This window comes from Argiope bruennichi, chromosome 7, assembly GCF_947563725.1.
Source record: "Argiope bruennichi chromosome 7, qqArgBrue1.1, whole genome shotgun sequence".
Lineage (NCBI taxonomy): Eukaryota > Metazoa > Arthropoda > Arachnida > Araneae > Araneidae > Argiope > Argiope bruennichi.
In genome coordinates, this window is record NC_079157.1 from 87,112,066 (window position 1) to 87,136,296 (window position 24,231).

Genomic DNA, 24,231 nt, shown 5'->3' on the forward strand with positions numbered 1-24,231 from the left:
TTTATAAAAACTGGGTTTAAAAAACCGTCAAACTCTAATCCGGATTCAAGTCATCCAGCACGTACAACAATTTTGCGATAGACATTATACATTTCTAGAAAGCCTGTACGCCAAACCTGTTCGAGTTGAATGACAGCGAGAACGGCAACGGCAACGTTGTGATGTTTCGGAGTTCCGCGATGTGACAAAGTGGTCACGAGCACCTCCACATCATAATTTGGAATAGATACTTAATTTGTCATCCAGCGAGAAGACAAAGATTTCACAAGATTCTCGACATGATGGAGGGTTCTTGTTTCGATTTCTGTCGAATCGAATTAAGTGTACAGTGTAAGTGTATTTTCATCTGGATGGTGTCGTTGACAGATACAGACATACAGATATTGACTTTGGAGCACTCAATGCTCACATTTGTCTCACGCACAACTACTCCATTACTCAAAACTTACAATTTGGATTTGCAAGGTCATCATTGGGCCCTTTTTATATAAGAAATGGTGACGACTAACCTGTATATTCGCTTTTACAAAATTAATCGCTATTCAACAGGTTTTGACGTTAGACCAGGCACAACATAGATTATTTAAGATGGGACTTATCCACAATGTACACAAGACGTTTCTGATATACTGGATATATTTTTTTGATGATAAGAGTTATTGATTTTAAATACTCGATACTTAAGGGAAAAAGAATGGACTGTCTTTCGTATTCACCCTATCCAAATTTGAAACAACCGCAAAATAAAAAATAAAAAATTGGAAGAAAATATTAGCAATAACGTCTATTACATGTAGTCCATAACATCCGTATATTGAGGAATTTAGTAAAACATCCGTATTTGTAATGTTTAAACATAAGAAAAAAAACTTTATGAAAATATTAGCAATAATGCCATAATTCAATAAAAAGATCTCAGTGAAGGGGGAAAACTATTTCTGGGATAATAATTATTCAGTTGTGATAAATTCTTTGGGAATTATAATGATGGATCAACCTTTATATCCAGTTTAATACGTTTGAATATTATTACATAAAATTCATAAATTTGCTTCCGTAACGCGTAGTACAATGACTTGATGTTCAAAGAAAGGGGAAGAAAAAGAAAGAAAAATGTCTATATTTTTTTCTTTCTTTCATCCAAAAGAAAGCCTTTAAACCATAAAATCATAACAGTAATGGTAGTTGAGCCTTAGTTATGCAGTCTTTTCCCACAGAAAGCAAACTAAAACCATTTTCGCTAATTATTATTATGATAATTTGACGTTCTGAAAAAAAAGGGGGGAAAAAGATAAAACTTTCGGTAATGTGATAATCATTGTTAAATTATTTGCAATGTTTAAATCATATCAATTTCAAAATATTTTTATATATTATTCAGGTTTAATTGCTCTTTCAATCTTTGCAGTTCCGCAGTTGCAGTTTTAATATTTGCCCGCAGTTGCAGTTTTAGTATTTGCCCGCGGCGCCCTTTTATATTGGTTCTTCACAGTAATTAAGACAGTTAAAGTAACACGGCTTTAATGTAAGACAAATGAGTGGTAACATGGATTTGGCGATTTACCTGCAATCAATTATAATCAATATTCTGCAGTCAACCAACTGGTCACGTGAGATGGCTTGTGACTTCCTATTACAAAAATGGTGAAACGCACGTGGTCTAAAATTTAATAGTCTACAGAGAAATAGAAAAATAAATAAAAAAAGAAAAGAATAGAAGCATTTATTGGCAAATCGATTAGAAAATTCTACAACCGCCACGTGCTTCACTTCTTTAAGTTTGCATATTTAATCGTTTCCTTGGAAGCACTGTTGTGACCGTTTCTTTTTATACCGTTCTTTTACTTTCCAAAATGAACATAATTATTCCTTTAAATTGTATTTTATTCCTGATAATATTCATTTCATATTTCATTTCGTGACAAAAGAAAATTTCTGAAGAAATACAAATTTTACTCGAATGATTTCCATCTTTACAATTTTTTTTTGTTCGACGATATTTCAATTTTAATTTTGAGAAACTAAGCATCATCTGCATTATTACATTTTTCTTTGCATGTTTCTTTTTATTTTAATTTATTACAGTCATTTTAGTACTAACCACGAAACATAATTATCTCTATTATCCCATTTGGTATAATTATCCTACATAATGGGCCCCATTTTCCTAATCGGATAATATAACTAATTATGTTGTTGCATCTGGAACGTTCTAGCCTGTTACTTGAAGACTCTATTTTCCCCTCTCATTTACTCTCACGCATATGTACTCCGCAATTTAAAGCTCAATTTATGAACTCAACATAAGATGTCATCAGCAGTTTCGGTCTTTATGGAATGATCGTTCTTTAATATAATATACACTTCAATGTTATGAAATATTTTCTTTCGCTAAAATTAACATTTTTTAAAGAATAAATATTTCATTCAAAACATTCATTTGGCATCTCTATTAAAAATATAGGGGAATATGTGTATGTAGTTGTTGGTTCTCTACAGGCCTGGACATTTATCCTAAAACCATCAAACATGGCATATATATTTACATTTTGAAAGGTGAAAATATGAAACTCGGAGCTATTTTTGAAATTTTAGTTATCATTTATAGTTAGCAATTTTAATCGGTATTTTTTGCGATATTATATTGGCATTTTTCTGCGAAAATTTTTCTGGATAAAAACAATTTTCGCACATCTCAAAATTCAAAAACTTTTCTTTTCAATGACATCAATTTCTTTTGTTTTATATTTTTCGACTTTTAATAAATTAAAAAAATATTTTAAGCGTATTTTATAATAATATATTTTATTGTTGAAGTGAAATTTAAATCGTTTTCATTATTGCTACTGATGTTTAATCCTAGTTTTTCTCTTCCTTTGTTGGTGATGATTAAAATGTTTGGATTCTTTGTTGAGAAGGTTTCAGAAAAAGCCATGCTTTTTATAAAATTTCTGAAATTTTGCAGCATTTACAGATAAGGTTTAACTTCAGAACCAAACAATGGATAAATTTTTTTTTAAAAAATGTCTTTTTCATCATGTGTGAATATGACGTTGTTTTGGTTTGGTGTTTTTGAGTCTTCAACATGCACGGGAAGAAAATTGGCGATTTGTGGCATCAATTTTTCTCTTTTAGGGTTATTAGAAAATGATAAAGAAATGTACATTATGAATACGCCGATACTCCTATTGCGAATACTCCTATTTGGCCAATAAAGGTCAGGGTCGTAAGAAGTTATCGCCCGAAGAAGCACAGAGAAGAAAATGAGAATGAACGCGAAACAGCGAGAGTAGGTATCGAAAGTTGTATAATTTTCAATTTATTTCAGAAGGCAAAAAAGTTTTGGAGCTCGAACGATTTCAGATCGTAGAAAAACTATCGTTTTCTAAATATTGACGCATGCGTAATCTGATAGCCACGTGATTATTTCAAACCTGTTTAAACTGGTTTTACACACACACAAAAAAATTCTGACTTTGAGAAAAAAAATTTTAGAACTCGATTGAGTTTGAGGTGGTGAAAAACCATCGCTTTTCTAAACAGTGGTGATTACGAAATATGAATCATGTGAAAACAGCACGTTTTTCTGTCGGATTGATACCACGCGACTTAAAAAAATAATATTCTCACATTATAACTTGAAATGTGCGATAGCAGATTTCAATTTCTTATTGTTTAAATATTATTCTCTTTTCTGTGATATAATTGGATGCATAAAAATTAGAGAAATTCATAGCATAATGAACGGAACGGTATAGGACTTTTAAAACAGCATTAAAATATGTTTATAAAAATTTTGTTTATTGTTCTGAAGAAACTATTAAGACAAAGTTGCACAAAATATTTAATTGAAATTTTTAGCAATCATTATTTGAAATCAATTGGTAGCTATAGGCGGCTAGTAACATAACATAGATAAATTAGCAGATATTTTTCTTCACGACTTTCATGTCTACTTCCACAATATAGCTTGTTTCAGGTATGCACAATTTTCTTGCCTAAAGTACACACACGCACTTCTTTTTTTAATCTATCAATTTCATTGTATTTTAAAAAAATATATACTGTACTCTCTGACTCAGATATACAGATGAAATGTGCCCAAATTTTGATAGGTTTTCTTAACTTTAATGTAAAATTGTTGGTTAAAATTCAGGCGTGTACACACATGAATGCAGACATGCGCGCGCGCACACACACACGCGCGCTTTTTTCTTTTCCTCTATTCAAATTAGTTGAATTTTTTAAAAATATTTTCTACTGTCTCATACAGATAGACAGATGGAAATTTGTCCAAATTTTGATACGCTTCTTTAACTCTAACGTAAAATTGTTGGTTAAAATTCATCTATCCAGCTTTTAGTGGAACCATAAATATAAACTTTGTTTTTAAAGATTTCGTCCGAAATTTGATAGAGATTTACAAGTTTGGCGTTAAAACCATATATATAAGAAATCTCATCCATCTAACTTGAGGTAATATTCTAATGCAATAATCATCACTTTTACGAATATTACCTCTACTTCAGACAAGACAGATACTTTATGAAAATTTATTTTAAATAGAGCATCTGAAATTTTCATTGCCTATCGAAAAACCAAAAATCTTCATTACGTCAATTTTATCCGAAAACCATTATCTCGATATCCCATAAGAATATAAAAAGAAATTTAACACGATATCATCTTTTCATCAAATATAATTGAAAAGATTTTACTTTAATGGCATTATCGAATTCTTGTTGATCTGAAGAATTTTTGATAATAAGATTGAAAAATTGTTGATGGTAGTACTAGGAGAACCCATTATTTAGCCATAATGAGAATTCATAATGAAGTATTTCTTAATGTTAAATTGAAATCTGTGAAACTCCTGTTAAGAATTCAGTTAACCTCGTGGTCTTCTTGGGCGGACCTAGCTGCCAATCATCCAATCATATAAATATCACGTGGTCTCCCTGTTGATGTTAGTATATATATTTTTTTCCATTAGAAGGGAAATTGATTCCTGTACTAGAGGGAGTGTGATCTCGGCTCTCTCTCCCCCGAGAAATTTTATGTGTAGTTCCCTAGGCCTACTACACTATGGCGTCATGTGCCTTTTGTTGTTGATGTTACCAATAAACCACATAAAAGACAACTTGTGTCATCAACTCATTTCATCCAGACCACAATCGTCGCTATCAAATAAATTATTGTTTAATAATGAAATGCAATAATTTTTAACTCCATTTTCGGCCGAGATCAGCAATTTAACCTAAAATTGTAACATGGAGTCATCTTGTCACTTTCTCCTCCTGAGCTAAGTAAAGGGAAATTCCTTTTTTTAGCAATGCTATCTATCGATGTAACGATAGTTAAGGACAAGATATAATTGGTGAATTAATTGACTTGTCTCTTGTTCAGCAAATAATTTTCAAAACGCTTCGGCACATTGATTCCTCGAGGGGTGTATTTAATCTGATTCTTCGTTATTCCAAACAACATTGTGAAAGAGAAGTCAGTTAAAATTTTTATTCTATTTTACAGCTAGAAATTCTTTCTCTTATTTGCTTAGGATTACAAAATTTACTGTTTTTTTTATTTTCAGCAAGATGGAATAATGTATATTATAGAAAGCTTCCATTCTCTCATAGAAAAAATGTCGATAAATAAAATTTGAGACCATAAGAGTTTTTATCCTGCCGCCGACAAGAAAAAGTTGGAATCTTTATAATGATTACATTATATATATAAGCTTATATATAAGCTTTAACAGACACTCTACTTAACGATACTTAACTAATTTATATTTCCTACCCTTTATCTTAAGCCAGTAATTAAAAAACAACATTTTAAGAACCTTAATAATTTGAATTTAATTTCTTTTTTCTTTCAAAAAAGAAACCTAATATTCTGACGATTTTTATTTTGGCACTTTATTAACATTAACATTAGGGCTTCTGAGCACTTACTGTATTATTATATTTTGTTTTACTGATCTACATGATATTTTCTTTACTCTTCATGATGTTTATTTTTGAAAAAAAAAAAAAAAAGAGAGCATAATTTTTTGAATTTATTGCATTTATGCAATAACAATGCAGCATTTAGTTATATTTACTACATACTGCCTTTGTTTCAATAATATTGAGATTTAGTTTAAATACATATTGTATGACTTTTTAAAAAAATGATAAGTTTATTTTCATTGTAATAATACTATACAAGTGTCTTACCTTTTCAATACCTCCCTTGAACTGTGTTTTTTTTGAAATAGTAAAATACATTTTGTACTATATTATAAAATCACATTACAGTATAAAATGGATTTGCATGTGAAAACATGATGTATGCAACACTGGTTTCTATATTTATAAATTAAAATACTACAATTGCACAATATTACAATGCAGCTGTTTCATTAAATATGGTAATTTAATTGAATTTTACTGCTAAGTTAAATACAGCAATCTTAAATTAGGAATCAGCAATTAATTAGTTAAATACAGCAATCTTAAATGAACTAATCTGAAATTAGGAATCAACTTACATGTTACCAATAAAAAAGTACGCTGTAGCTATAACCATTTCAGAATTAAAAAACTCCGTTTTAGATTAACGTACTATTTCACATAAATTTGCTTTGTAAGTTATCTACAAGACAATTGAAAAACAAAATAACGGCACAAAGTAGATTCACAAATTTAAGAAAAATAATACTGGTAACCTTTTTGAATCAACATTTCATTATAAATTCATTTATATATATATATATATATATATATATATATTATAATACTAGTGCTGCTATCTCTATTTATAATTTAAAACTATAAGAAAATTCCATTAGAAATGTTTAATTTCATGCTGCCATCTACCGGATAATTTAGTAACTTCAAGTACCTTAATAATTCAATTCAAATTCAAGTATTCAATAATTCAATTCAAAGAAATCTTATTTTCAAAAAATCTCTATTCGCTAAATCCCTATATTTTATACCCTTTATATTCACAAGAATTAACGCTAGTTAAAATTTTCAATTAAATATTTTTCATGACTTAATATCTTAATAGCTTCTTCAGCAAAATAATTTTAAGCTTCAAATTTTGATAGTCATATAAATTCGTACTATCGTAGAAATCCTACGTCGTTCTGTTTATTGTACTTTATATCTATCTAATATTATGTCATCTTCTGTAAAATTTGAAACAGAAATAATTAAACTACAATTAATACAAATTTTAGACCATTTTTACTGAAACCAAACACGTTTTTCTAAAATATGCCACAAAAAACAGAATTATTCAGCTTTGAAGTCTTATATTCACTACAGAATATTTTTTATAATATATTCAATATTTTAAAGGATTATTCAATAAAAAATTTCTCTAATTTATCATACAATTCAGTTTTTATTTTTATTTTCGAAATTATTTCAATGAAGTAAATGATTGTATTTTATTTTGTTTCATTCAATAAATGTATTTCTGTAAAAAAAACCCTGTGAAGTCTGATCTTTATACAAGTTTTTAGTCTTTAATGAAACAATTCAGGTAAAATATTCTTAACATTCCAACTTTTGAATAAAAAAAAAGTTTTCATTTTCAGCGACCAAATTTGATCAACTTATTAAGTATTGAATATCACTATTTTAGGACACTCAATAATTGCATAACTTTTGTCAAATCGCCTTGGGGAAAGAATGGTTGTTGATTGGTATATCTTTTTTGAGACGCTGGAAAAAATATTTTAAAAAAATCACGTTTTTTTTAATGAAATTACAATATTTAAATTTTTTATAATTCATTTAGTTGTAAAAGGAAAATTTATTCATCGAAGAGATTCATATTTCTGAACAATTTTTCAAATTACTGCAATTTATTAAGATTATATAAAACAATATGTACAGTAATGAAATATGCTTTGCATTATAGAGAGTGTACGACAGAAGGCAAGTGAAATAATTTGATGTCATTGATATTTATTTGAACTTTACTGAAGCGGCGACACTGTATTATTCCGTTTTGTCCTCTGTAAATTAAAAGAAGAATAAATATTAAATATTATGAATTTACAATCCAACAGATTTATATAAAAATGTATCATCTGTACTAATAATAAAGGATTATGTGTGTCTCTGTATATTTCTGCTGGTGCTATGCCTAAACCAGCCAAATTTGATAAAAAAATATTCTTTAGAGGGTGGGAACGTGTAATTTCTAACTTTTTTTAATGGGATTTTTTATTCAAAATTAAGCTTGAGTTTGGTGTTTTTCCACGATAACTTCTAAAAATATTATCCCACAAAAATAAATTTTAAAATATCTTAAAATTAAAAAAAAAAAAAAACCTTTTTAATGATATCAATTTAATCTTAAATTGTAGTTTCGCATATTTTATGAAATATTTGCAACAACATGTTTCAGCGGTGCAAAGAAATTTAATCCTCTTTTCATTGTTTCTTCAAATAACGGGTGTTTTTCTTATATTGTTGGAAGATAAGGAATGAAGATTGTTCTTTTTTTTTTTCATATTCTTTGGCACTATCTTTATGAATCTCTATTTTATTTTATTTCATCAATTTTTTTATGAGAGATCTATTAACAAAGTCCTATGTGATAAGTGGAATGATATAGAAAAAGATTAAGAATGGTTAATCTTTAATTTTCTTTCTAAGATATTTCAATCTACCTAACAAGCTTTTATTTATCGTGTTATAATGCAAGCGCAATGTTCAAGGCTATTTTAAAGTTGGAGTCAACTACGCGTATATTATGAGGATAAGGAAACGAAATTACCACTTTAAATATATATTAATTAGATGTTAGAAGACATGGACAATTACATTTGCAAGAAATTATCACACACTGACTAATCAACCCAACCTGAGAGAACGGATAAATCTGAATGACCATACCGCCGCAAAACACTGGCAGGAATTGTGGTTCAGGCCTAAGAGCCATCACCGGCCACGGTACAACCCTTCTCGTGGGAAGTATGTTCCGTCACGGTAAGGAATAATCGACCCCACACCATTTCTGTACCAACCAGAGTGACGAGAACTAACTATTATATCGGAAGTTCCTCATCTTCAAAATCGAGGTATTTTCACTGTAAAGAAATATTTTCCCTATCAAAATCATAGGTTATATAAGACCAGGGATAAAATGTCCAAGAGCTTTTTCCCTCATTCTTTTTCTGCGTCGTTTTGTGTGCTCATCGCTTGTACATATGCCTGCTTATTCAAAATGAAATACAACGACGTCAGGAAATTAAAAGTATCCTCACCGTCTTCAAACTGCATTCTGCTTCACATAAAATAATGTTACACACACACACACACACACACACACACACACACACACACACACACACACACACACACACACACACACACACACACACACACACACACACATATAGACATGTTAACTCTGGCTCGAAAAACAGGCCTCTACTAATCGGATTATATATCAAATCAAATATCTCTCAAGGGCCATAGGGGAAAGCGCGGTTAAGATGAATGCTTAGAGATGGATCATATTAAGAGAATCACACACTAATTTAACATAAACGAATTTAATGAACTGGACGAACGGCTGGGCCGCTTTGCATCGACGAACGCTATTACAGTACTGAATACAGTTTTAATGGCGGGAATCAGATGGCTTCTTATTGGCTGTTGAGTGAAGACGCGAGCGCCGCCATGATGACGCTGCGTACACCATATTATATATAATATAGCCACATTGATTTTAATAGTTGTTTAAATTCATTGTTTTTTTTTCCAATTTTTCATAGTTGATTTTCATAGTCATTTTCAAAAGTTGACAATACATATATATTGCCAACTTTTCTATATGCTAAGTTCATTTATATGTTCTGCTAATTAGAAAATAACCGAATTTTACCGCTTTTGTGCAGTACCAACTGTGTATAAAATTATTTTTCTTAAAATATTTGCTTCAAGTTTTATTAATTCTTTTAAAATTTAACGCAGATTATATTGCAATAAAATAGGGCTCGTACTGATCCAACCACCATTTTTCAGATTTCTGTTTCATATTATTTTGGAATTGTTTTATAAGTTCAAAGAAATTATTTAATAGCGAATAAATGAATTGAATACGATAGCTGATATGCAATTTACTTTTAAAAGAATACAAGTGAAAAAGTCAAAATGCACAGGTGGTGTGGTACTATAAAGTATTATGAACATTATAATAATTTATACGAAATTAGTTCTTACATCAAAAATATCATACTTGGAAATATTTTAATTTCGTGCAACGCTAGGTATATCAACTAGTACGTATAAACTTCATATTTATGTCTGAAACGCTCCATTGTCAAGCTATAGCGCTAATTTATTCGATTAAGTGTATTTAGATTCATAATTTTAATCATGTATTAAGTAATCAGTTAAGCTAGAATATTTTCACAAATATTAAGTTTCAACTTAAAGGCTTCTGCTTCTCCTAATCAAAATGTTGATATTCCACTCATAATTTTTTTTTTCACTCCAAGCAAAATAAATCAATTCATGCACCTCTGATTCTGCAATCATTCAATCTATAGCACGTGTTCACTTTTAGAATTCAATACGCATTTTATTAGAAATAAAGATGCAATTAATCATGCGTGCAGTTTGACTTTCATTGGCTGCAACTTGACATAAGTGAATTTTCAATCCACTTCGAATTTCCAGCTTTTTCTTTACATTAAATGTTTCGTTCACATAACCCCTTTCTAAATATTCTACTTAGCTATAAATATTGGTATGTTTAAATACAACTCCACCCAGTTTTAGTAGATGGCATTAATAGTACTGACAATTGCAAATAAATCTAGAAAGTCGTATTTGAAAGGTTTCACAACAACCCTCAAACATCACTGCGTAACCTCTGCTTTTTTTTAAGCTTAGAAAGCGTGCCAAGTTTTGTATCAAACAGAGCATTTACGAAAAGTTATGCTAAATTATTTCACTGTAAACAAAACTTCAGTACAAAAGCATTTCTCGCTGTTGGACATTTATAGTGAACATAATCCATCGAATTCAAGGAATGGTTTCGGCAATTTAAAAATAATGATTTCAATATATATGAAAAAATCATAAATATAGATCAAGAATTTATTATGAACTATTGCAACCATCAATGGTGAACGGTACAAGAAATAATTATTAACTTGAACGAAACATTGAAGAAACTCCTCCCAAATGGCGAATAAACGTAAGTTTTTATAATAACAATGCTCGTCCCAGGTTGCAAAACTCCTGAAAGAAACTTTAAAATCGCCACCTTGGAATACGTTACTTCATTTCCCGCATTAATTACATATTGCTCCTTCAGATAACTATTTGCTTGGTTTCATAGAGTGCCTTTCTGGAAATAGTTTCAATTCCCACACATATATCAAAAATTGGCTTCATAATTTGGATTAAATAAAACAAACAGATTTTTTTTCGCTGGATTCGTTTGTTACGCGAAAAATGAAAAAACACTGTAATCTCCGAGATGAAATATTTCGAATTAATTGAGTTTTAATTTTTATAACAAACAAGTGCCCTTTTTTTAACTGACAAAAAAATAAAAATAAAAATGGAATCATATTTACATAACCGATGCAAAGGAATTACTTTACCATGCGTTAGCCTCCCGAGAAGAAAAATGATTATCATCACGAAGAGCATTCGAAAATAAGACAGAATAATTATCAACAGGCCTCGCAATCCCTTCCATGGAGAAACCCATTCATAAAAATGGAGATAACTCAACTTCACACCAATACTACATTCATGAAGAAAATGAGAATATGTTTACTTATCTAGCAACTTCTTACTTATATAATCGTAGCGCCTCACGAAGAGAATTTGTCTAGTTATGCAATACTAAATCCAAACCCAAAGAAGCACTGCAAAACAACTGATTCGGTAGGAAAGCACCAAAGAAAATGGCAAATCACCAAAGGGCAAAAACCGAGGACCGGCAACTAGCTCGTTTATATTTCAGAATACCAAACAAGAGAACCAAACAATGGATGATAAAAAATTAAAATAAAAAATAAGAAATGTAAAAAAAGGATTCAATAGTAAAAAAGCTGAAAACATAGCAAAATTATAATTATAAAATAATACAGTAGGTGAGAAAGACATAATGATGTCTATAATTAGTGAAGCCAGCGTCCTGGCATAGGGGTAGCTCGTGTTCCCCGTGATCTGGGCGTCTTGGGTTCGAATCCTGGTTCGGGCATGGTTGTTCTTCATCTGTTCTATTTGTGAGATATGGGAATGTGCCCCCCCCCCCCTGTAAAAAGGGGTTGTGCAAGCGAATGTGAGGCGTGAGTAGCAAGACGTACTCTTGGCCCTAGTTGGCGCTACTAAAACAAGAGTCGCCCCCTTGGTCTAAAATCGCTGACTTCGTCAGAGAGCTTGTCCATGGCGCCATTATAAACAACAACAATAATTAGTCATGACTAATCATTCTTGAATTCTTTAGTCAATGATTTCTCAACAATTAGAAGGCAGAGTTACTGACATGTTGGATTTTCAATAAGATTTTTCGATTCCATTTACATTCAGCTTAGAAAGCTACTATTCATATTGATTATTCCAAAGCTTACACTCTTTCCCACAATAATATTTAAGATCTTCATCAAAAAGTCTGGTCTGATGAGTTTTAAAAGCACCAAGGTAAGTGAGCATTTGGTTAAAGTAAAAATTTACTTGGATCAATTTCTTACCTAGCTATACACATAAAAAAAGTAACTCTGACCCACAAAACATATGAAGACGAAAATTCAAATACAAATAATATCTAGCTTTACAGAATGACCTAAAATATCATTTACAAAAATTTAAGAGTAGATCTTGGCATGCAGAACCAACTGGCCTATACATTTATAACATATGGTGGCCACCGTAAAGGGTACCACTACAGGGCATTATTTATCAGTTCATTAAACAGATAAATAAGATATATTAAATAAAATGTATAATCCAAACTTAATGGATCAAAGCACAGTTGCAGGACCAACTAAATTAAAAGTCGCAACACAACGTGAAAGATATAATAGCAAGTTAGAAGCATAATCAACGGAATAGAATATCATTCAACAACTGATTGAATTAATATCTACAGAATACCTAAAATAAATATTAAAAGAATTTGCCCTCCGAATATATACACGCTTCAAGATGTTGCTATTCATTACAAATAGCTCTTTGTAAATGTCGTCATTTACATTTGTGACTATGCTTTTGTGTATAATGATTTATTATTTCGCTTAAACGTACAAAACAATGTTCTGAAACACACTGCATAATATACGATGGGTAGATAATGATATTTAAGATATGACGATTCCTGGTGGATACACAAATACGTCCGACATACTGTCTCGGTGCCTCGGATATGGTGGATACACTACCTCGCTTTTCTGGTGGATACACAAATACGCCCGACATACTGTCTCGGTGCCTCGGATATGGTGGATACACTTCCTCGCTTTCTTGGTGGATACACAATTATTGTGGGGTCAAGCTACATCCACTCCGATGGATCAAATTAGTTCAAGTGTTTCGAAAGAATTAGCCATTAAAATCCCACCATCTAAGTCGAGGATATTAAGATGCAAGATTGTTTTTCACAACAAAATGGTTTTGTTGCTAATGAATTTGGAAATGGACTAATGAAATTGTTGAACCAAAATATGAAAATTATATCATTACCTTCGCAATTAATGTAAATTTCAATGGCAGATCAAGTAGAACTACTTCATTATCTTTTTGAGAAATTTATACAAAAAAAATAACGAAATGATTTAATTTTTTCTGTGATTATTTGGGATATAATTAATTTCTTTATTTTCGCCAGTGGTTTATTAAGTTAAGGATTCATTCATTGAATTTAAATTTTACTGGCAAGAAACCCAAACCTTGCTATGATGTGCCTTATTGGAGGAATGTACTATGGGATAGCATAGGTAAGATAATTTGGAGGAAGAGCGTTATATCTAGCCGTACTCTTCTATACTCTAGCCATACTATCAATAAACACCAGAATTGTGTGCCGATTAAATCAGTGGTTTTAGATCAGAAATTGTAGTATGTGGTTCAGTAAAGAACTGCTCACTGCTATAGCTGTAAACAGTTGTTGTTTTCTCTCAAAGCGAAACATTTTGGATGGCTCGTTTTATCCGACAGGAAAATACTTTATCTTCACATATTGGAGCCCAGTCAGATTCTGCGTCAAGTGGTAGCTAAGCGCAACACTTTTTCTATATATCATGATTCTTAACTTGGTTAATTGAAGAAAGATTACATCCAGTACACTACAAATATTAGTTTGATTCCATTTTAGACCCTTCCTCAAGATAACCTTAATCTTCGACTAAAGTCGGAGTTATATGATGTCACTAACACCTTAAAATGTTAAGCGATTGATAGTTTGTAGTATTATGAGACTTAAACCGATCTGTGAGTTTTCAATGTTAAATGTCAAACATTCGAGTTGGAAGATGTCCGATGGTTTCTTTATATCCGAGTAGAAAGAAGTCTCGAATATCTGTAATAATCATTCGATTGAATGGGTTTAAGGGTACACAACACGATTCATTTTATCTTCGTTAATCAGACAAATAATTTCTTTTAACTAAACAATTTTGAACAAGATGATATCTACGCTGTGACAGTAACAATAACTTCTCTATCGTCATCAATGTCTCATTCAAAACGTCAAATAGTGGATTAAATTTAATTAGATGAAACGTATCATTATATCATGCTGCAGAAACACCTGTCTCTGCAACTAACGAATTATTGACTCATACGTTGGATCAAACGTTTGAGTCAAAATTAGATGCATCAGATAACACTAACTTAAAAATATTAACGTGTTGGAAGAAGTCATGAAAGTAAAAAAAAAATGTATGACAAATAGTTTGAACCCAGAATCCTCCGATATGAAAGTTTAACCGACAAAAATGGATAGATTTTGAAGACTTTATAAATTATTTTGAAACTTTTTTCAAATTTTTATATAAGAATGGGACGACAGTTAATATTTTGTTCATACAGAAAGGATGAATATCTACAAACTATTACATTCCTTTAAACCATAAAAAAGACAATTTATTTTCACATTTTCATTATTGTGATCGAACGCACTTGTATGAATTTCTTAAATTTCGGCTACATGTAATGATGTAAAAAAATCTGGAACCTATTCTTTTAGCTTCAAAAGTACAGGAATGGTCATAAAATTTTTCGCTGTAATCAAGAAGTTATTGTAAAAGAACTAATATAATTTTCCACATGGTTGTTTTGATATATAGTAAAGACGGTTATAAAATTTTTAACAAGGCAGTATTCTAGTTCTCGCCAAGTATTCACCAATATTTCGGTTGTCACGCTAAACATAATGTCTATAATTTTAATTTTAAATATCTTAATACTTTCAAATGATATTTTAAACACTTACCTCCTTAATGTGACCTCGAAAGAAAAATACTCTTGTTGAACAATATCTAGCAAGTGTAAACATCATTGACGCCATTTTCGCCGTGACTTCTTCGCCATTTTGTTAACAGTGGAATGTAAATTCCCAATTTTTATATTAGTTGCGCCATCTGTTGGGTTAAAAAGAACTATGAACAAGATTATTCCACTGTATTATATTTCGAAATTTTACTGTATTATATTCAAAGGTTCTTTCGTAATAACTTTTTGTAGTTAGACAAGACTGGGACGATCCTGTATTTTATAATTACGATTAATTTTCCCAGAAGTGATACGGATTTAATTCGTTGCGCGTTTCTTTTCCTTTTGACTTTATTAAAGAAGCAACAAATTTCTGATCAATAATAATACTTTGTGCTTAATTTTATATTTATATTATTTTTAATGCTCATAAAATTTGGAAGTATAAAAAATTATGTTATTTGATTAAGTTTGCTTTCAAAAGTCAGGTTTTATTTGCTTCTTCTATTTTTATTTGTAGCTTTAACACAAACTAATGCATCTAAATAAAAAAAATGGGATAAGCAGGGAATTTATTTAATTGAAAAAACAAAGATATTTTAGATATTCAATTTAGTATCACTGTCTAAGTACTTCTCTTGAATCTGAATGTTATATCTACCGTCAACCACAATAACTCATACTCATATGGTATTTTTTTCCTAGTGTTAATTCACCAGGTGTAACACAAACCATTTCGAAGCTTTGCTCTTTTAATAATATTTAACTAGTATTTCGTGAGTTTGGCGAGGAGACTGCATTGTGATATTACATCCACTAATGATGGCGACTAGCAAACTCATTCGCCACGATTTACGAATGACACACCAATTCCTATAACTATGTTCACTTTAGACAATTTGTATAGTAAAAAAAGAAAGAAAAGAAAAAGGGAGAGTCTTCTGCAGATCTTTATTTAAACATTATCCACTTTATTGAGCCTATAGATATTATTCAATTTATATATCTACGTCAAACTTAGTTCACAGCGAACATTCCTAGGTAGAGATGAGATCTCAAATGTAGCAATGTTAGAAAAGGAGATTTTGTGAAAGCTTGGAAAGGTAAGTTAAACGTTATTTGAGGATTGTTACAGAAATCGCTTAGAAATAGTTTAAGAGTGAATTGCAAAGGATTTGAAAAATTTGAGTTTAGACAAAAGATTTTAGACTTGCCACATATTAGGGCAATATGAGAAGAAGAAACCAATCGCATGTGAGTAAGCATATTTCCCTTTATTTTAAGCGGTAGAAAAATAAAAAACACGAATTCACTCCCAGTTTCTTATTTGCTTATGCCTTTATATATAATAAAAATAATCATCTGCTTATTGAAATTATGATTTACATTTTTATCATCCATTCAAATTAATTCGCTATTTTGCAAATCAATGAAAAAATTGAAAAATATATACTTGATATTGTTTTTATATAACAAATATTTATATCGTCCTTTTGAGTTATTTTATTCATTAGATTGAATTGCAATAAAGAATTTTGTTTTTGTCAAAATCGGTTTGTTAAGGTAGATTAAAAAAATTTTTTTTGAAAGTATAAAATTGTTTTGTTTAGTATTTTTAATGATTGAATAATTTTCTTAGTAAAATTATTTGAATTTTTTTTCTGATTCCCTTTTTGGAGAAATTACATTGATTTTTATATTTGTATTTAATTCGATCTTTGTATTTAATTCTAATCTTTGATAGAATTTTCTAATTTTTAATTCTAATCTTTGATAGATTTGTATTTAATTCTAATCTTTGATAGAATTTTCTCATGAAACCCTTCATAAATTAAAATATTATACACATTTTTTTGTTTAAATTTGAAATAATAATTTCTCAAGATGTACTGCACTATTGCAACGAGAGAACGTGTAATTTGTTCATTTAGAAATATTCTATAATTTTTTAATTCTTTACAATGCGAAAAAATAGAAAATTTCATGCCATTTATTAGTCGAAACCCAGTTTTTAAAGACTGGATGAGGATACAGTTTATTTTTTAGTTCCGGAACTAGGTAATATGTTTCTTAAACTATCTGAAAAATTTTAAGCAAATCATTTGATAAATGACAAAAATAAAATATTTTTGCTTTATACCTTTTTTAGACAAAAAAAAAAAAAAAAAAGAGCCCTTTTTCCAATTTTAACTTAAAAAACTTTTGTCATTTTATTTGTATACTTGGGTTATATAAATATTTTTTCACTCTTTTTTTATGTAAAAAAAATGTAACTTTTTTAGAACATTTATCAAAAAATTATGCCGAACGTAGTTACATACGATAACAAGTATGTAACTACGTTACATACTTGCCGGCGCCCTGGCATAAGAGTAGCACATCTTCCTCGTGATCTGAGCGTCCCGGGTTCGAATTCCAGTTCGGGCATGGTTGTTCTTCATCTGTGTTCTATCTGTGAGGTGTGTGAATGTGCCCCCCCCCCTGTAAAAAGGGGTGTGCAAGCGAATGTGTGTGAATTTCATGAGCTGGAAGTCAAACTTCTGCCCTCAGGTGCTCAGGGGTCTTTACCCTCAGAAGCTACTGCACCCCCTTTCCATGGTAACGCGGACACGACATAATCATCACTAAATTGAAATATTTCTTCACTTAAAGTTCCAGTTTTCGATGACCTACTCATTCGACAATTGTTTGGATATTATTTTTCTTTTTTCTGCTTGTAGAATAATATAATCAGCCTGAGGGGTCTCATGAAACTTTCTTTCATATTCTATAATGAAATTGTTATCTCCCCCTTCCCTCTCGTAAAATTGCGGACGCTATGTAAGGCCATAAATATCTTGCATAACATTGTCAAATAATAAGAAATATTGATCTTTAGTGTGATGCAAGAGTTTTCATCGAATTTATGAAGTCGCCTTTGGTGATTAATCTCTGACATGCGGTTAATACACAAGTATCCAAAAATCGAATTTATATTTTGAAAGTCTTTTTTTCGTCCGACTGAAACCAAAATTTGGTTTAGAATTACAATTATAGTCTCAAGATAATACTACAAATTTAATTTATTTGTCATTTAGTTTATGAATTATTTATGAGTTAGATGCATGCGAAAGTACTGACCGACAGATGGCTAACCCTTTGGCCGATTTGGTTCACAATTTTGTAAGAATCTATATTTTAGATACTAAACGTGTACCAAATTTTATTTGGTTAGATCTTTATGATTTGTAATTATTGTATTCATCCGTATTCGAACAGCTTGACGGATGTTCTTAATGGATTTCATTCAAAATTTGTCAGAAATCTACAAATGTAATGTTAAGATTATATGCTAAATTTCATCAGTCTAGCGTAAAGAATTTTTGAATTATCGTGTTCACAGATAGACAGACATTATTTCAAAGGAATATTTTCTTTAACGCTGGGAGGTTTGTTACATGGACATTCATCAAAATCTCGAATTCGAAATTTTTAACGATTTCAATATTTTCTTTTCGTGAACTTTTTGTATGAAAAAGTAAAAATAATATATATTTATTGACGTTAGTATGACAAATAATATACTTTTTTTATATTTCAAATTAATCAAACGACTTTTTTTTCTTAATGAACAAACAAATTTCATATACGATAAAAATGAAACCTGAATGAATTACAAGTCCCGATATGAACCAGAAGGAATGGTCTCCTCGAAACGTTGACAGTTTAGAGTGCTCAGATTTTTATTTTTAGAGTTCTGCACATTCAGAGACTAATTCCCACTAATTTTGAATGCTTCGTACAGGTCTAAAGAAATATGAATATGCGTTTCAGGTGTCTTTCCATCGACCGATGAAACCAAATCTTGGTACATAATTCTAATCATAGTCACAAGATCATACACCGAATCTCATTGATTTAAATCATTGGGTGCGCACGCATCTGAAAATATAGACCAAAAGATGATCAACCCTTAGACAGATTTAGCTCAAAATTAGATATGAATTATATTCATTAAATGTTAAAATTCTGCATTAAATTTCTGTTAGAACAGACCGATAGACATTCAACTCCTTGATGGATTAGGTTAAAAATGGGAAATGGATCTAATCTTTAGATGCTGAATGTGTGTATCAAATTTCACCCAGCAAGATCTTTATGTTTTGTAGTTATCATGTTTATTCACACTGGCAGATTTTCTTTAAATGGATTTTGTTGAAAATAGGATAGAAATCTACAAATTTGCTATAAAGAACATACTCCAAATTTCATCTCTGTAGCTCAAAGCGTTTTTGAATTATCATTATTCGCAAATGGATGGTCAGACAAGCAGATGGAAGGACAGACAAAGATATATAATTCCAATAATATGTTTTTCGAACTCAGAAAGTTCCTAAACGCGAAGATTCGCCAAAATTTCGAGTACAAATTTTTCGCCAAGTACATTATTTTCCCTTTGCATACTTCATATATGGGATAGTAAAAAGAGTGTATTATCGAAATTGTTTCATGCGTTTTGTTCAATATTATTGGATTTTCAAAGAATTAAAATTTCTTTTCTATCAATAATTTCCCACTAATTTTGAATACGGAAATACATGAATACCTTCTCGTCAGTTATTGTGGAATTTGCTTTCATATTTTTTTCCCACCAGGAAATCGGGAGTATTTGTCTTCTATTCGAGCAATTCTTTTACTCATTCATTTCAAGGACATCCATTATTTGTCGATTAACTAAATAAAATCAGCGTTAAGTATGAGTATTTGTTCTTAATTGATATTTCAGGTGAACAGAGAAGCTAACATGCTATGTATCTTAAAACTGCAGGTAAACCTCAAATTTTTCCTTATTTTTAAAAAATAAAACAGATGACATTTTGATCATCTATTAAAAATAAATAAAATATGAAATACAAAAATGTAGTATCAGGAAAACTTGAACTTATTACATCAAAATTTTTCTATTTAAACAGGATAATGCAAGATACATCTTTTCAACTGTATATTTTTAGTGAATTGTTTTGTCTAGGAACATAACTTATTTTTACTTTTTTAACAGTTTAAGTATTTCTGAATATGTGCTATAAAAATTGCTTTGTAAATATTTTCGATGATTTTTAAATATTCTTTTTATGATTGTTTGATGTTGCTTGACATGCCCATGTCATATCGGGTGGAGGCTAGACTTATACCGGGTTTACACTCTGCCAGTTGGCAGCGCATGCGCAGAAAAGGACTGATTTATGTTTGCCACAATTTCATAAGATAGATTCAGGCATTCCATGCTTGGCTATTAATTGCAGTTTTGGCACACCTGAATTTTTTATTTTCACTGCGCATTGTATTAAAATAATGGATTAAAATAACACAAGGAAACATGATTAAAAAATGGTCAAATTTGGAAAACTATAGAAAAAAAGATGGCAAATAAACTGAAAAAAAAAGCACTCACACGCACACAACTTCGCATCAGCAAGAACAAAGAGCAAAAAATGTCGGAATTAATCTATGATAAGTAAATAATTTATTCAAGCCAAAAACATTAGCAACAACAACAACAAAACCTCGCCAAATTCTACAAACGCATGTACAATAAGAAAAAAATACAATACAGCAGCATGTTGTTGTCCCGTCGAGACCTACTGGCCGTCTTATAACTGGCCGAGTGTAAACCCAGCATTAAGTTTAAAGCTAATTTTTCTTCTTGGATGTTATAACACGCTGCCCGAGTATTGCTAGTACTGGATAAGTGCAACAATTTCAATTTTTCTTCAAAAATAAGTAATTTAGAATGCCCCTTTTAATATTTTTTTAAAGTAGAAATGGTTTAAATGTTGCGATGTAAAATTTTCTACGTAAAAAAAGTCATATAACTGTTTTTAAACTATAAGCGAACATTTCCTTCGAGTGAATAAATATTGTTACGAAATTTCCCGGGGTTCGTTTGGATAGTGGAAGTTATATGGTGTGGAGAACGCTCAATCAGCAGCGGCAGTAGAAAATAAAACAAAGACGTTTATTTACACGAAGACACACAGGACAGCACAAAGACGATAACTATATACAGCACAGAAGACGATTATCTTCAGCCGAGACGTGCAGCATACAACAAGATTCTACTGCAGACAATAGCGCACAGCTTAGTTCAGCACTAGCTTGACTCCGTCGCTGCTCTGCTAATCCCTGGAAGACCAGTCCTTTACCGTCGATTCCGACTACGACCACCCTGGCAGCTGCGGCTGCCTCCTTTTATAGGTCTCAGGAGGCGGGGCTAGAAGCCTCTCAACCAATCAGGAACGTTCGAGGCGTATCTCGGTTCCTACTGGATGGATCGGGAAAATTCTCGATGTTTCGGGTATAATCTATTTTGGCTCCAAAGTCGCCAAATTCGTCGCCAAGCCGCCAAATGGTCACCAAGCCCCGGGACCTCCGACCTGACACCCAGACTCCGTCCAATACAGATGACTGTAAAACATTCTTTCCGATGATGAAACCAACTATGCTGGGAAGCAGCATTACAGATTCGTAACAATATCAAAATAATCGAATAGATATTCCCAATATATTATTTGGATAATTTTTCTGTAGATTTTCTTTATACCTTCCACATTTTTGAGCTATTGATCATAAATGTTTTTCTAGAAAATCAATTTCTCATCACTCTCCAAATAACATATTTTTTGGACATACTGAAATTTACAGATTTAACAATTCAATATGGAGTCATGACTAGCAAAGAGTAGTTTATTGATAATAATATTTTTTCACTGTTCACTCATAAAATATTAAGACAAAGATTAAAAAGGATATGAATATCTGAGAAAGAATTTCTTCAGAATTATTTTTTATTTCTTTAAAACTATAATTAGGATCTCCTGGTCAAGGTCAAAAGATTAAGCTCGATATTTCACGAGGATAATGTTACTGAATCTGAAGCTAGAATCATTATGAATTTGTTACTGAATTTTTATGAATCTGAAGCTTGTTAATTTCGAACCTGCATTGATGAGTACAAATGACTCCTTCCGCATGTTTCATCATAAAAAAAGCAGCCAGTTATTTTTATTTAATTTAATTTCTTTCATGCTTGCAAAGATTACAAACACATTTTTTGTTCTCTTCCTCAGAGACTAGAATTTAAAAATCTTTATACACATATTTCTAATATTTTTAGAACTTAATTATCAGTCAACTGATTGATTTAGCTGGAAATTTATTCCATATTCATAGTGCGACTTGATAGTGAATAAGGAGGATTCATTTTTCCACATCAAGTTTATTATTTTAATTTTAATTTTGGTAAGTTTGCACCATCAATAAAGTTTTAAAATTTTAAAATTTTGAGGCGAACATTAATATTTACTTTTTCAACCCTTTCTAGGACCGTGGAAAGTATGCTTCCCACCAAATTTATCAATCTTTTTATGAAATTATATAGGTTGGCATAAGTTCTGACACATTTTTTTAGTAAGTCAGAAACTTAGATGCTTCAGTTCTTTATCTCAGACAAAATGATGTGTCTTGATTTGTTACTTAATTATTAATTAACCAAATTAATTTATTACTCAAATTAAATTTATCTAATAAACTAAATGAATCTCTTTTCTTATTCTAATTTCAAGTCTAAAAATATTTTAAGATAATATGACTAGAAAAAAATGGTCCTTTAAAGGGTTAAATTTAATTTCCCTTTTTTCAAGTTACAATATAATTTTTTTATTAATGAAAGATATTTTACGTAGTTTATTATATTTCTAAAGTGTGAATTTTGGGATTCATTTTCAGTCATTTTCTTATACTACTGCTTCGAAAATATTGTTCTTCTTTGAGTTCCGCACAGTATTATAGTATTTTCATGTTTTCATAATTTGATGAACTACAAATTGATTAATATTAATTAATTTTCGTTAAATTTTCATAATATTTATAATGATGAATTATAAAGTATGTTAAAGATTAAACATAAAGAAATAATTATTAATGATGATGATGATGATGTCGTGTCCGCGTTATCACGGAAAGGGAGTGCAAAAGCTTCTGAGGGTAAAGACCCCTGAGCACCCGAGGGCAGAAGTCTGACTTCTAGCTCATATGAAGATGAAACTCACACATTCGCTTGCACAACCCCTTTTTACAGGGGGGCGCATTCACACACCTCACAGATAGAACACAGAACGAACAACCATGCCCGACCTAGGATTTAAATCCGGGTCTCCCAGATCAAGGGAAGATGTGCTACCCCTATGCAAGGACGCCGGCAATAATTATTAATAAAAATAAATTTAGAAAATACGATTTTATTAGTATATTATAAAGCAGAATATAGATTTTTATGAAAAAAATTTCTATTACTACTTTCTACTACTTTAGGGGGTGGGTGGATTCTCTAAGGTATTTTTTGAATGATTCATTTAAGGTTATGAGACTTTTTTATGCATATATATTAAAATATAAGTACATCAAATTTGTTCAAAAAACTTTTAAAAACAAAATGCATTATTTTTTAAAAATTAAAAGATATGTATTTTTTTTAATAATTTCGAAATATTCCAGGCGACTTAATTTGTCATTTAATTTATTATTTTTTCCTTATTAACCAATATAAATTTATTTGGAACAAACTGTGTATAATTTTGTAATTCCAATTAAATGCTATTTTTTTAGAAATATTTTTATGTACACTTATTGAATTTTTAAGAATTTTATTTTTTTTTCTAAACTAAAATTGTCTTCTAACTATCTAAAAAATCTCGAAATATAAAATGTATACCCTATTTTTATTTAATGTTTA

General features: G+C 30.4%; 1 protein-coding gene across 1 annotated transcript in view; it reads right to left on the minus strand.

Moving 5' to 3' along the window:
- The window catches only part of LOC129976522 (nose resistant to fluoxetine protein 6-like), a 93,457-nt gene extending 77,908 nt beyond the window's left edge, over positions 1 to 15,549 (minus strand). The window contains exon 1 of the mRNA XM_056090135.1: positions 15,463 to 15,549. The gene's annotated coding sequence lies outside the window, so the exon portion shown is untranslated. The remainder of the gene's footprint in view (positions 1 to 15,462) is intronic.
- Positions 15,550 to 24,231: the final 8,682 nt, after the last annotated feature.